This window comes from Saccopteryx bilineata, chromosome 4 (genome assembly GCF_036850765.1).
Source record: "Saccopteryx bilineata isolate mSacBil1 chromosome 4, mSacBil1_pri_phased_curated, whole genome shotgun sequence".
NCBI lineage: Eukaryota > Metazoa > Chordata > Mammalia > Chiroptera > Emballonuridae > Saccopteryx > Saccopteryx bilineata.
In genome coordinates, this window is record NC_089493.1 from 109,812,944 (window position 1) to 109,825,069 (window position 12,126).

The 12,126-nt window shown below is 41.2% G+C and overlaps 1 protein-coding gene across 5 annotated transcripts in view; it reads right to left on the reverse strand.

Moving 5' to 3' along the window:
* Positions 1-12,126, reverse strand: part of SLC25A21 (solute carrier family 25 member 21) — a 567,550-nt gene that overhangs the window by 6,556 nt on the left and 548,868 nt on the right. The window lies entirely within an intron of this gene.

Consider the following 12,126-nt stretch of genomic DNA (forward strand, 5'->3'; position numbering starts at 1 on the left):
TCTTCCTTCCTGGTAAAGGAGGAAGAAGAGAGAGAGACAGAGACTCAGAGAGAGGGCTAAGGAAAGAAAGAGAGAGAGAGAGAGAGAGAGAGAGAGAGAGAAATATTTCTTCTTTCCATTTAAATGTAGGTCCTTAACTTTGGTCTGATTTGATTTTCCACCCCTCCCTGCTCTGCTCTCTGACATCAAAGTATTTAACTACGTCTTATGTGGGAGTCACTTTCCTTCAGCCTATTTCTGTGCCCAGTGAGCTCACATTATGATTTGTTATAATGAATTTGCTGGGAAGTTCTCATTATGTTTTCAGCCTGTTCTTGCCCTGAAGAGAGGTCATCTTACATACTATAAGCTGCTAGTGGAAACCCCCCCCCCCCATCTGTTCTCTGCCTTCTCTTTTGGTCAATATTTCAGATGTATCTTTACAGAGGAACAATTCCGGTACTATGATACTATTTTATCCAGCAGGAGAACTAAAAAAGGGGAACACCTCTGCTTAATTAAAACAAAATCAGATCTGAGTGTGGCATGCTTCTAGTTCTGTGGAAGAAGAAAATTTCTGGAAGCTTTGAAATTTTCAACTGAACCGAGAGCCTGATGACATCACAAGAACTCCTATGTGGCTAGATATAAAAAGCAAGAGGTTTGGTAATAATTCTTGGATCCAGGCCATACAGGTGCCAATAGGTTTAAAGGGATTTAAAAACCAACAGGGTGTTTCAACAGGAAAAACAATGCACTGATTGCAGTGTGAGTGAGGTATGTTTAAATAATTCCCCCACCCCCCACTTTTTCTCTTTTACAAGGAGAGAAAAATGCCTTTATTTTACCCTTCTCCATTAGCGCACAGGAGCAGAATTGGAGTTCCGGTGGATGACAGAGTCAGGGCCAGCTTTGGTTGTCTGCCCTTGCACGAGACGCCAAATGACACAGAGCCAAATGTATAGAGGAACGTTTTAACACCTGCCTTACCTTTGAACTATATGATTTTTCTGATAAATAAAAACACTAATAGTAATCGAAGTCCTATGGATACTGTAAAAGCCTGACAGAAAATGGGTAGTATTATTATGTTTCATAAGACTGAAAATACCCTATAATAAGACTTTCTGATGGTGTCTCTGTGATACAATCAAGCTCTTTTTCCTTTCCTTTCTTTTCTTTTTTTTTAGGTGAGAGGAGGGGAGATAGTGAAGCCATCTCCTGCACATGCCCCAACCGGGATCCACCTGGCAACCCCATCTGGGCCAATGCTCCAGAACTGAGCTATTTTTAGCACCTGAGGCTGTCACACTCATACCAGCTGAACTATCCTCTGTGCCTGGGGTCATGCTTGAACCAATCGAGCCACTGGCTACAGGAGAAGAAGAGGGAGAAAGGGGGGAAAGGGGAGTGGGCAGACGCAGATGGTCACCTGTCCTCTGTACCTTGAGTAGGAAATAAACCTGGGATGTCCATATGCCCGACTGACATTCTAGCCACTGAGCCACAGGCCAGGTCCCAAGCTCTCTTTCTATTTCAATTAAGGACAAAAGTGACGAGGATGGTTTGTATACACAATGGCCTTCTGGTAAGTTCAGAAAACTTGTCACGCCTGTAGCCTTTCCTAATCTCCTGATGTGTTTGCTGAAGACAGAGGGTAAGCTAAGACACTCAATGAAGGTTATGGTGCTTGAGACACTGGTGGAGACCAAAACCTAAGGTCTTCAAGCCATTATCACAGTGTCCACTGGCACTATATGTTGACTGTGTTTCGTACATGTTTCCCAGCACAATACCAAGGTCCTATAGTAGTTTCCAAATCCAGCTGTCCATCAGAATAACCTGGGAGCTTTACAAAATATAGATGCCTGGGCCCCACTGCAGACCCACCTTGGTTGGGTTCCCAGATTGATTCACCTGGCAAAGTGCTTAAAAGTTATTTTTAAAGACCTTCAGTACTTCTAAAGGTGCTAGGCTGTCCTCAGTGATTTTGTCCAAATCATGTCCAAAATCAGTGATTTTGATATTTTATGCCAGCAAAGCATATGGTCAGTTGTTCCCTCTCTAGGTATTCTAGGAACAAGAAAGTCTTGGGATGGCCAAGAGGTATCCATCACCACCTGGCCTTGGGGCCTCCAGCCAATCTCCTCCTCTGTGACCACTGTCTGCTTTAAGTAACAACTTGGCCAAGGGGAGCCCTCTCAGCTCGTCATCCTCAAATGAACGCTGCCTCTCAGATGCCTCTGTGCTACTCCCACTTCTCTGCGCTTTCACTCTGATTCCCATCAACTTTACCAGGTCTTGCTTTCTTCTTGCCCTCTTTTGCCTATTATTCACCGTACAGTAGGATTCTCTTTTTATAAAAGTGGATTCGCTTCAGGTATCCTTCTACTCAAGGACGCTAAGCCCTTTCCAAGTGCACGGAGGGGAAAGGCAAAGCACCTTATCTGGCCTTTCTTTGGCTTCCTTTCTACAATGTGCTGCCAACGTACCTTTCTAGCCTGAAGTTCTACACCTTTACCCCCAAATACATACTTGGTCACACTGGCTGAATCATCATATCACAAACTTATACCAAGCTTTTCCTAACTTCTACATTTGTTCAAACTATTCCTACAGCCTAAAATACCCTTCTGCACCATGTTCACCTTACAGCAGGGTCCAGCTTAAACCTCACATTGCTCGTGAGATTTTCACGGGTCCCTGTCAACACCAATTTCTCCCTCTTTTGTCCTGAAAAACTGCCTGAACAATCGACGTCCTTGCTGTGGCTCACCCTGTGTTTGGTTTATTTTTGCTGTATCTTCCAGTTGAACAGTGAATAGGCACAGCATAGACGCACGTGTTACTCCCCTGTGTGTTGTATCTTGCACGGTATACACAGTAGGTGCTAAATAAATGCCTGCTGATTGGCCTATCAATGTAATTATTTATTTTGGTAGAAACAGGGAGAATAAAGCTTAACCTTTAATTACTATGTCTCAAAATTCAGTGCCTTCTAGGCTGGAAAAGAACCCCGATTAGAATTTTATGTTTCTGTCTTTCTGTCAGGAGGCATTAAAACGGGGACATGAGAAGGCATTGGACATTTCCAAAGTGCAGTGTTCATGAAAAATGAATTGAGACTCTTAGGTCACACAGCGAGGCCTAGGGCATGCTAGACCCCACTGCTCAGTGACTCACAGAGAGAACCGTAATATGGCAGACTGACCAGATTTTAGCAAAAGAATGCAATGGGCTCAGAGTAAGGTCTTGAAATATTACTCTTTGGGCTCTCTTTTCTTATACTTCCTGACCCTTCCCCTAGTAGGGAGAGACATCCACTTGCCTCAAGAATGAGGACTATTGTAGTAGCATTACAAAGAGAGAGAAAAAGGTAATATTTGACATTGTTGGTTTTCAAATTAGGCTCTTCCATTTATTACATCATTCATTTTCATAATTTGAGGTAAAATCTATTATTAATATTCCTTTTTTTTTTTTTTTTACAGATGAGTATACATAATCAAAGGCTAAGTATAAGAAGAGAATCTCTGTTACATTCAAGTGAACTCAAGACTCTGCCTTAGGGCATAGCTTTTCTATTGATACTTCTAAGGGTCAGTGGGTGGTCTGATGGAAGAAGGAGTACAAGAACCTCCTGAAATTATATGTAGTGTGTATATGCATATGGGCTTTTCTGGAGAGAGGGACTATGGATCTTATCAGGCTCATAAAATTTAAAAACAACTCCATGAAACCATTTCCCTTACCAATAAATTTAAAAAGTAAGGAAAAGGTAGTGCAGGGTTGAAAATATTGGGGCTGAAAATAGGACACCTTCATTTTTACAGGAGTTATCAGGCAATTCACTTTAGTGAAAAGCTTCTGCACATGTTCTACTCAGGAGTCAGGTTTCTCATCCTTCAACTGTATCTATGATCTCAGTGGTTCTCAAAGTGCGATTCCTGAAATACCATCATCACTATTACACGGGAACTCACTAGAAATGAAAATTGGCGTTCTACTCCAGGCCTAGTGAATCCAAAACTCTGGGGGTTAAAGCCTGGCAATCTCTGGGTAATACTCCAGCCCACTGGGAACTACCAGTGTCATGGGGAAGAAACCTACTCAAGACACAAACTCATGTCAAGAGGAAGAGAGGGGGAGGCCTGCCAAGGGAGGCAAAGAAGACCTCCTGAATCTTCTTCTCCCTCAGCTTTTACTATCAGAAGCAGAACAGAGGTAACAGGATTACAGGGGAGGGAGATCAGGTGATAATGGGAAAGAATGACTAATGGCCATTTTGCTGACATGGAGAAAGGGCTAATTTGGGTCAGTACATTCTTTTTCTTTTGCTAATTAACAAGCACAAAGGAAGGGGCAATTTAGAACCTCTAGGCTAATTTTCTAAAACCTATTCACATGCATTCCTTTGTGTCTGCACAAAGGTCATTCACTTACAGTTTCTTGGTGTTTGCGTCCCAGAGACATTCACTCAGGGCTTTTAACTGAAGTTCCCCAATCCAAGTCATAGAGGTTCAAGGTTATATGGGTGATTCCCTACATCTGTGTAAATAGTCCTCCAAATTATTCTGATGGATGCTAATATCCACTGCTTAACTAAAATTATGGTCCATCTCTTTGGATCCTTGGGCTCAAGAAGTGGTGTTCTAAGAGGCTCTAGATGTGCTGGGAAGAATTTTCTCTTTGGTGGAAGCAGGGCTTTGTGTCTTTTAGATTGCAGAACTAAAGGCAATGATGTTAACTGTTTAACCTCTCTTCAGTCCAGAGCAAGATGCGAGGTTGTCGGGTGTCAGTGATACTTATCACATAGCCTGAATGAGTCACTCTGTACTGGCTATCAGGAAGTCACTCCAATACCACTATTAATAACCATAGAAACAAATAACAAACCAATTAATAGCAAAATAAATACAAGCAATAAAATAATATACATGTAATAATATTTTTTTCCTTTTGTATTTTTCCGAAATGAGAAGCAGGGCTGGAGTGGGGGGGGCGGGGGAGAGACAGACAGACTCCAGCATGCACCCAACCAGTATCCATCTGGCATGCCCACCAGGAGGCGATACTCAGCCCCTCTGGGGCATTGCTCTGCTACAATCTGAGCCATTCTAGCGCCTGAGGTGGAGGCCATGGAGCCATCTTCAGCGCCCAGGCCAACTTTGCTCCAATGGAGCCTTCACTGTAGGAAGGGAAGAGAGAGAGAGAGAGAAAGGAGAGGGGGAAGGGTAAAGAAGCAGATGGGCGTGTGTCCTGTGTGCCTTGGCTGGGTATTGAACCTGGTACTTTCACATGCTAGGCCCACATTCTACTGTTGAGCCAACCGGCCAGGGCCCATGTAGTGATATTTGTATTATTTTCATTAAGAGAGATAATAGTGCTATTAGTCATATTACATTTTATAAGATAATGTTATATGCAAAACAATACAAAATACATATATTATGTAAGAACCCAATGAATTAGGCATGTAAACCACTGTACAGACAAAAACATGAAACTTAAAGAGTTAAATCAGTTTCCCAAGATCATGCTAGTTATAAGAGGTGGACTCTGGATTTGAACTCAAGTTCTTCTGACTCCTAATCATATGAGTTTAATCAGTACATCATATTGCTTCTCATCCGTTTGCTGTGTATTCATCCAATAGATATTTATTGGATATCTCTATATGTTTGGTATTACATTGGGTGCTAGAGTTGAGTGTGAAAGTAAACGGTTCAGAGAGGGGTGGAGGACAGTGTATAATCCAGTGTCACAGTACAGTGTAATGACCACTAAAGTGAAATAATGAACGAAGTGCAGGGGGAAACATGAAGTAGGAAGGAGAAAGTTTCTTCGGGGCTCTTACTACTAATGTCCTATGAGAAAGCACCTAGCTTCCATCTCTTAAAAACTTAGTCAATTGTCAGGTACTTAGAAGAAATCAATGTACAACTAAGGTGAAAACAACTAAGAGATGATGCTTCTCATTCTTTCTCTTTCTCTTTCCCTTCTGATCTCTCTCTCTCTACCTTCTTGTCTCTCTCAAAATAAAAAAGTAACATAATCTTGGCTTTCTTTTGACTAATTCAAAATCTATCCCCTTGAAGGTAAAATATTTTTGTAAGCCTCAGTAACCTCATCTGCTCAGAGATATTATTAGTCTTCAAAATACAAAAAGCGCTTAACACAGAGCCAGGCACATAGTGAGTGTCTTGGCATTATTATTATCTTTTTCCAGTTTTTAAATTAAACTAATGGAAAAGGGAAAATGACATTCCAGGTAATATGGCCCTCAAACCAGAGGGCCAGCCATTCACTAAGTCACGGTGACTTGTAATAATGAGATGTCTTCCTCAGGCTCAAGTTCAGCCAGCAATCCTTTGCTCAAGCCAGCAACTTTGGGCTTTTTATGCCAGGGACCTTGGGCTCAAGCTGGCCACCTTTGGGAATTGTCAACAATCTTGTGCTCAAGCCAGGGATTCCTCCTCACTTAAGCTGACGAATCCATGCTCTAGCCAGTGACCCCAGGGTCTCTAACCAGCAACTTCAGCATTCTGGGTCAATGCTTTATCCACTGTGCCACCTCTGGTCAGGCCAAGATTCTATTATTTAAAAGTGAAGAAGCCAAAAGATAGAGGAGCCTTGAGACTGCCAGGTATCAACTTGTAGAATTAGAGACATATGTTTGCCTGTCAGGACTGTAGTTTAATTCAGCATCCAAGGAGATCACCTCTCAGTCCAAGGGAAGATTAAGGTGGTAGAAAATAAAATGCTAGAATCATAAAATTAGAAGAGATCCAGAATGTCACCTAACCTAAGGAGTGACATTAGCAAGATGGCAGAGTAAGAAGTCTTGGACCCACTTTCTTCCCACAGATACACTGATTCAGTGACAATTATGAACAAATTCTCTGTGTGTGAAATCTAAAAATTAATTGCAAATCTCCTGCACCCTTGATGAACACAAAACTAGCTTTGTGGAGGCCAGTAGGGAGATTTCCACCAGAGTTGCTATCCCCTCAGTGTAGTGCCATACAAACAGGAAGATTTCCTAGTTCATAGCTTCTCCCAGGAGAGGGAAGAAATTGGTTTGCATGTTCAGCACCCCAACTTTTCTGAGGAGACTCCCCAAAGGACTAGCTTCTGTGTTGTCAGGCTTGGAGCTCTGATGGGTTCAGCAGAGTTGAGCCACGTGAAGAGAATGGAGATGACAATACAAGCTGGTAGATGCCATAATCCTCTCTACTGCTCAATACAGAGTAAGCAGATAAAAATCCCAGCTCTCAGCCCTGGTTGGTTGGCTCAGTAGTAGAGCATCAGCCCAGCGTGTGGATGTCCTGGACTTGATTCTTGGTCAGGACACACAGGTGAAGCAGCCATCTGGTTTTCCACCCCTACCCTTTTCCCTTCTTTGTCTTTCTCTTCCCCTCCTGCAGCCATGGCTTGATTGATTGAAGCACTATTGGCCTGGGTGCCGAGGATGGCTCTGTGGAGCCTTCACTTCAGGCACTAAAACTAGCTCAGTTGGGAGCATAGCCTCAGATGGGGGTTGCTGGGTGGATCCCAATTGGGGCACATGTGGGAGTCTGTCTCTATCTCCCCTCCTCTCACTTGGAAAAGAGGAAAAAAAATAAAAGAAAAGAAAATCCCAGCTCTCAGCTTTCCTTTTCAGAGGGAAGAGTTGCTCTGTACACCCAACACTCAACTTCTTGGAGGCTCCCCAAAAAACTGTCATTTTTCTTTCCAGTTTTGGAGTCTTGATGGGTCCATTGCAGTCTAGCCACCAGGGGAAGAAGTGAGATAGAGTTCTGGACCGGTAGACATCACAGCTCTCTCCTTGCTCAGGACAGAGTGAGCAGACAAAAACAATAGCTCTGCTTCTCCACGGGGTGAGAAAAAGTTGGTGCAGGCCTCCAGAATCCTCTAGTTAGACTGAATCATGGGGTCTTCTCTGTTATGAGGCTAGTTCAGGAAGGCTGAAAAAGGTGCCTGCCCTTCCTAATGTACATTACCATAACAGAGAGTCACAACAGACCCAGAATAGCCAAATCAATCCTGAGAAAGAGGAATAAAGTTGGAGTTATCACATGCCTGATTTCAAAATATATTACAAAGCTATGGTAATCAAAAATAGTATGGTACTAGCATAAAGACAGATGTATAGACCAATTCACCAGAATAACAAGCACAGAAATAAATCTAAGCACATATGGTCAACTAATATTCAACAAAGGTACCCAAAATAAAAAAAAAAAATGGAGAAAGGACAGTCTTCAACAAATGGTGTGAGAAAAACTGGATATCCACACTCAAAGGAATGAAATTGAACCCTCATCTTACACCATACACAAAAATCAACTAAATGAATTAAATACTTAAACATAAGAACTGAAACCATAAAACGCCTGGAAGAAAACATATAGGAAAAGCTTCATTACATTATTGGTATTGGTAATGATTCATGAACACACCAAAAGCACAGCCAACAAAACCAAAAAAAGACAAATGGTACAATGTCAAACTTAAAAGTTTCTAAATAACAAAGGGGAAAAAAAGAGTAAAAATGCATCTTGGGGAATGGGAAAAAAATATTTGCACATCATATATCTGAAGAGGTGCTAATATGCAAAATATATACGGAACTCCAACTCAATACCAAGAAAGCAAATAACATGATTTAAAAATGGGAAAAGGACTTAAACAGATATTTCTCTAAAAAAGACACACAAATGGCCAACATGTATTTGAAAAAATGCTCAACATTACTAATTACTTGAGAAATGTCATCAAACTACAATGAAATATCACTTCACATCTCTCAGAATGGCTATTATTAAAAAACAAAAGACAACACGTGTTGGCAAGGATGTGGAGAAATCAGAATCCTGTGTACTGTTAGTGGAAATGGAAAATGGTGTAGCCTCTATGGAAAATAATATCCAGGTTTCTCAAAAATTGAAAATAGAACTATTATATGACCTAGCAATCATACTTCTGGGTATTTATCCAAAAGAATTGAAGTGAGGATCTCGAAAAGATATCAGCAATTCCTACATGCATTGCAACACTATTCACAATATCCAAGATATTGTGACAACAACCTAAATGTCCATTGACAGATGAATGGATAAAGAAAATGTGGCATAGACATACAATGGAACACTATGTCTTTAAAAATGAGAAAATTCTGCAATATGTGACAGCATGGATGAACCTTGAAGATACTATGTTAAACAAAATAAGCAAATCACAGAAAGACAAATCCTGCATAATTACACTTCTATGAGGTATTTAAAATAGTCAAATTCATTGAATCAAAGAGTGGAATGGGTTCTCAGAGACTGGGAAGGGGTAAATGAAGTTTTATCTAAGCAAGATGAGTAAGTTCTAGAGACATTGTACCAATAGGCAATAATAATGTACACTTAAAAATTTGTTGTGAGCAGCCTGACCAGGTGGTGGCGCAGTGGATAGAGCATCGAACTGGGATGCAGAAGGATCCAGGTTCGAGACCCCGAGGTCGCCAGCTTGAGCGCGGGCTCATCTGGCTTGAGCAAAAAGCTCACCAGCTTGGACCCAAGGTCGCTGGCTCCAGCAAGGGGTTACTCAGTCTGCTGAAGGCCTGCGGTCAAGGCACATATGAGAAAGCAATCAATGAACAACTAAGAAGTCACAACGTGTAACGAAAAACTAATGATTGATGCTTCTCATCTCTCTCCGTTCCTGTCTGTCTGTCCCTGTCTATCTCTGCCTCTGTTAAAAAAAAATTTGTTGTGAGCAGATGTCATGTTGTATTTTTAGTATAATAAAATAAAAAAATTTAAAATACTGATGGAAAAAAATGTCTCCTAGTCCAATTAAAATATTTAAGATGAAACATATCTTAATTATGTAAATGGATATGAATGTTGATGAAAAACTATAGTTATTAAAAATTTCCAACTTACTACCATAATTTATTCCACCTGTCATCAATCAAAATTTTTCTTTGTTCCTAACCCACAATCCTCATGCATAAGCATAAACTATTTTACTCTAATTTTTTTTGCTCAATTGCAAGGGCAATCAACTGTCACCATTCTTTATGTAATCCATCATGATTTAAAAACCATTATTAAAATAACACTTTCTCATGCTGAAAAAAGTTCCTTTTAAACATTTATTTATAAGTAGTATGTGTTATTTCCTCATCCACAGATGAGTTTTATTCTTTTCTTCTAAATATTTTCCAATTTTTCCCATGAAATATGGGACTTGTAACTAAATTGAAGCTGAGTAGCCTGAAATGTTCATGAATACCAACATGCATTGATAGCAATACAAAATCCAAGATTCACAGTTAAAAAATTAATTATTCCTTTCCAAACATTTTAAGGCTAAGGTTAACATTCCATTTTACAAAAGAGAAAACTGAGGCAGAGAGAGGTATAACTTGCCAAAAAGATACAGCTGGTAAGTACCAGAATTGGGAATTAACACCAGGTCTCTTAATAGAACTATCGAGCTGTTTCCATCACATTGTGATCTTTTCATGAATGCACAGCCAAAGAGATGTATTTACCAGCCCCTCTTCAGGATAACTGATGTGTTTCCCTGACTCCCCAAAGCTTATTATAGACTCCTCAAAGCTTAACAAGCTACACTAGTTAGTGATCCCAAAATGTTAAGAGCCATGATGTCCCCCAACTTCTAAAAATTCAATGCATGGCATCAAGCCACCAGAAATGGGATCATATGACTCAAAACAATTAACAGTTAACATAGTACATATTTGTAAGTAATTTAACGATCTAATCCACCTATATAGCCATTAGCTAAAGACAGCATCAGTAATTTAAGGCAGTGGCATTTCAGGAGTTAATATGCAGAGAGGCAAAATATATTGATCCAAAAAAAGGATATGCCTCCCTTTCACCTTCTCTGGCATGGTTTTTTTTTTTTTTTGTATTTTTCTGAAGTTGGAAACGGGGAGGCAGTCAGACTCCCACATGCGCCCGACCGGGATCCACCCGGCATGCCCACCAGGGGGCGATGCTCTGCCCATTTGGGGCATTGCTCTGTTGCAACCAGAGCCATTCTAGCACCTGAAGCAGAGGCTATATAGAGCCATCCTCAGCGCCCGGGCCAACTTTGCTCCAATGGAGCCTCGGCTGCGGTAGGGGAAGAGAGAGACAGAGAGGAAGGAGAGGGGGAGGGGTGGAGAAGCAGATGGGCGCTTCTCCTGTGTGCCCTGGCTGGGAACCGAACCCAGGACTCCTGCCTGCCAGGCCAACGCTCTACCACTGAGCCAACAGGCCAGGGCCCCTGGCATGGGTTTTGATGCCTTGCTTAGTGACTGGCCAACTGGCTGCTATCTAGAGCAGTGGTTGTCAACCTGGTCCCTGTCGCCCACTAGTGGGCGTTTCAGCTTTCATGGTGGGCAGTAGCGGAGCAACCAAAATATAAATAAAAAGATAGATTTAACTATAGTAAGTTGTTTTATAAAGATTTATTCTGCTAAACTTAGCAAAAAGCCCACATAAAGTACTTGGTAAGTAATTATTATTATATGCTTTAACTTGCTGTAACTCTGCTTTATAAATTTTATAAAGCAAAGTTATTTCCCTACTTTATAAATCACCATTATTGTAGAACCGGTGGGCGGTTAGAAAATTTTACTACTAACAGAGATACAAAAGTGGGCGGTAGGTATCAAAAGGTCCCTACCTCTGATCTAGATAAACAGAGAAACTTTGCCCATCTTGCAGGCCTTTATGATTAGAGTCTGGCATCTTTAAGAAGACATTCCACACAGAGATGTGCCAGAAAGAGGGGGTTAAAGAAGATGGGGGAAGTAAGAATTGTTAGCTAGTGAGGACAGGGCCATGATGGAGATAGGCCAGGAAGCCTGATGCTCCCAACAAGGCAAGACTGAGCTGAGTTCATTTAAAGAAACTCAGCATGAATACACACATTAACATACAGTCTTTGAGTCTCCCTACCTCCTGTAAGTCCAAATCACATTTCCTTTGCTCTCCACAATTCACTCACCCTTTAAGTTTTCCTGGTACCACACCAAATCTGAAATCCTCTCTATTTCAGCTTTGTGTCATTTTTACAGAGTTCCCAAAGACCTAACTTGAAGTCAGTGTACCCTGGTAACTCAGGCAACCTTGA